This window comes from Rhagoletis pomonella, unplaced genomic scaffold (genome assembly GCF_013731165.1).
Source record: "Rhagoletis pomonella isolate Grant_MI unplaced genomic scaffold, Rhpom_1.0 Rhpom_scaffold_00008, whole genome shotgun sequence".
Taxonomy (NCBI): Eukaryota; Metazoa; Arthropoda; class Insecta; order Diptera; family Tephritidae; genus Rhagoletis; species Rhagoletis pomonella.
Genome location: NW_023458562.1, coordinates 31,203,471 through 31,207,181, shown reverse-complemented (window position 1 = coordinate 31,207,181; position 3,711 = coordinate 31,203,471).

The window sequence follows — 3,711 nt, the reverse complement described above, 5'->3', positions numbered from 1 at the left end:
AAATATATTGCTCATTCATATACTATAGGCAGCGAGCTGGTGGCCACCTTTCACTAGTGCGCTACTAGTTGAGTAGGTAGCTGAGAAACAGCAAGCACTATGCTTAGTGCATAGTATCAATAGGTAGAGTAGAGAGGTAGGAATTTTAGTGGAAATGCCATATGTACCCTGCAGTGAAAAGCCAAACCAGTCTGAAAAAATACTAGTTCATTAACTAGTATGTGCTAAAGCGATGTCCTACCAGTTCGACAATTTCGAAGAACTTAAGCGTTTAACGACATCTACCTTCGAATTGCCAAAGCCAAAAATAAAACGCGGTTAATTCCCTTCCTTACAAATGTCGGCTGTGGCGTCGGGTGAAGACTATCGGTTCTGGTTCTGAGATCACAGTTTCGCTTGGAGGCGATTAAAATAAGCCAAAATAATTATGAATTTAAATTTAAATATAAATAAATGGGCAATTCTCAGAAACTTGGAACTTTTTTGTGAAAAAAATGTTTACTTTTAAATCGCAAGCACATGTCTGAAATTTTTAGTATACGTTCCTCCAGCTGCTAGAATACAAAATTCAACGTGGTGCAACGTTTTAAAGCAATGTACTATACGCTTTTAACGTTTTTTACGCGTTTTTAATTTGTTTTGAAGTGGAATGTGGGCGTAAGTTTAGTCCGATTTCAAAAATTTTGAACATATAGCTTTTTTATGCCAAGGTCAATAATTGCACTGAGTTTGTTACAAATTGATAAATCGGTTACCGAGATACACATACATTGAACCAAATAAAAACTGGGACGCGACATTTTAGTAAGTTTTGGCTATTTTTACTTAGTTTAATGTCAATTTGAGATGCATTTGAGAATCAGTCCTTTTCTCAAATCTCAAACGCAGATTCTCAAATGCATCTCAAATAACCGTTGATAGCGTTCTCAAACTAAAAGGCAATTTATTAATATGAAGTTTTCCTTTATTTTCAAATTGAGAAATGTTGAATTCTCAACTTTTTCTCAAACGTGACTAGAGCGGAACGAAATGAAATCCAGTTACTCTCATTGAAATATTTGTATAGTGGTGCCAATGATACACAGTTTTTATAAGAGAGGAATTTTTAGTTATGCAGTTTAACAGTTTATTTAATAGCGTATTTATTCAGTTAGTTTAACAAGGAAAAATACGGTTGATGTAAAAAATTAGTTGCATAGTTTGTTTTGAAATTAGACAAATTAAAATAATACAGGGCATCCTTGATCGAATCAAATTTTATACGAAATTTATTTTTGAGCATTCGGCAGTGAGCTCACTTTTTCAATTCCAATTTTATTATATAAGAAACAGCTGGCTTTTCAATTCATTCGATTCGAATCGAGTTTCTTTTGATCACGGATGCCGTTATTCGAACTTGGTTTTATGTATAGGTTTGTTATTGAATATTCGAGTCACGTGAAATAATTTTTTGTTGTTGTATATAAAAATACAGCTTATTGCAAGGCTGTATATATAAAATATATTGGCCTGTATTCTAGCTACCCTGCAGAAAAAAATTACCAATTGATAAAAAATAACGAACTTGTAGGTAGTTTATCTCGCGGGATTCCGATAAAGAACATAAATAACTTTTAGTTAACTCAAAAAACTAATTTAAAACTAGTCGAAAGTAATGCAGAAGTCATGCAAACCTAATCAGGTTGGTTGGTTTTCTTTAAACAATCCAACAAGCATTTCTGAGGGTGTTTTAAAAATAACTTAAAAGTATTTAAGGCAAATGTTTACGACAAAATCAGGAAAAAATACCTTCTTTTTAAAATTTATTATAAATTTATATTCATACGCGTATAAAAAAGGTGCCGTTTCGATTATAAATCGTATTTTTTTCAAGCGTTTTATAAACTAAAAATATGGGTTTGGCAGCTTTATATTTGTCTTAGTAAACTTTAAAAACCCTACTTTAAGTTTTTTATTTTGCTTGCTGGGAAGTCTATATTTAAACTTCCTCATACAAATTTTACTTTGAATATACTTCTCTTCTGCACTTCAAAAATACTTTTTCGAACTCAGAACAAATAAAATGAGGAACTATATTTTAAGTTATTACTGACAAAATTCGAATATGGGACCACCTACAGCAGAATATGTAAACAAATGTGTTAATGTTAATTAAAAAAGTAAATAGATAAACAATTAAAAAAATGTTAAAATATGTTTTTATTTATTCATATTTTATGTGCAAAAGTAGTTAGTTACAAGTAAGTTGACACCTTATGTGACTATTCAGAGGCCGTCACCATAGAAATATATGTAAATAGTTAGCTTTCCTCAAAAAAAAAATAAACAGATAATAGTAACCTTGAGCTCTTTCCTAATAAGCTCCAAGTTAACTTATAGTTAGATACATTTCCTGCAGGGATACAAAAATATGAATAGATTACCAATTTTCGAATCTAATCTGACTGTAATAAATCTTGTTTGTGCCTTAATTAATACAACTTTTCAACCAACACTCAATACACTTCAATCACATCTAATTTCCAATATTTTTGTTTTAATCAAAACTCAACCAACTCAAATCCTATTAAATACGCATAAGTACGCGCCAGTGCACGCCTCTTAATTTCGTTAATTACAAAATACAAATATGAGAATTTTCAATTTGATTTTCATTACATTTCATTGCATTTGCAACACTTGAGTGGTCAACACTCGAAAAATTGTGTGACCAGCGAGAGCAGCAGGCAAAATGGACTACGGACGTTGGCTGGGCGGTCGTTGGCCGCAGGTTGGTGCACAGTCAAAAAGCAGAGAATTAAGCAAAAAAAAAAAGAATAATTAATGTTATAAAAAGTCACAATTCGGAAAAGGCGGTGAAACACGTGGTTAGTCAATCGTCGATACTCGAATTTTAAATGAATTTTGTGCAAATATTCATATTTACATGATGAAAACGACAAATGTTTAAATGTGTGTATGTACGTGCGCGCTGGTATGTGGTTGAACACAAGTTGACAGTGTGGTTCGAGATTTGGGGGTATTGCCGGACACACAACGGCCATGCAATCAGTGTAAAAATACGCCCATGCACTCCATGAAATATTGGCCAGGCGAAAAACGACTAAAAGCCTTTTCGTTGTTCCCCTTAAAAGCAGGGAAGGTAGAAAGGGTGCGTGTGTGTGTGCGTGTGTTCGCGTTTGACAGCATTGGTGTTGCAGCTTAATTCAGATTTTCAATACCGCCAAGGGCAGACAATGGGTCAGACAGACATGCCATGGTGAGCAGTCGTTCGCAGCAGACCAGACGGCTGCCAAGTTGTTGTGTCGCATGAAAGGGGTCACACGCCCACTCAGCTACACTTGGTCTTCTTCAATAGAGGTGATTATAGCGTTCAAGTTGCTGCTGCTGCCGCTGATGATGGTAATGCTGGATGTGTAGTGGACTCTCAAGCGCCATCAAATTGTGTAAAGATTTAACTAACTCAACAAAAATTTTTGGCAAGTAAAATCCATATGCCATAGATGGGCATAAAAAAAAATGAAATGAAATAAAATTCAGACAAAATCCTTAGCTGCGTTGACTGCCGATTTGTTCGATGATTTTGAATTATCCCAGCATTTGATATATTTGCATAGCGTAGCGCTGTATCCACTTGCAGCAGCAGCAGCAGTGGTAGCTGGTCGGGCATATTTGCAGTGCGGTGGTTGACCATGACCATGACCATGGCAA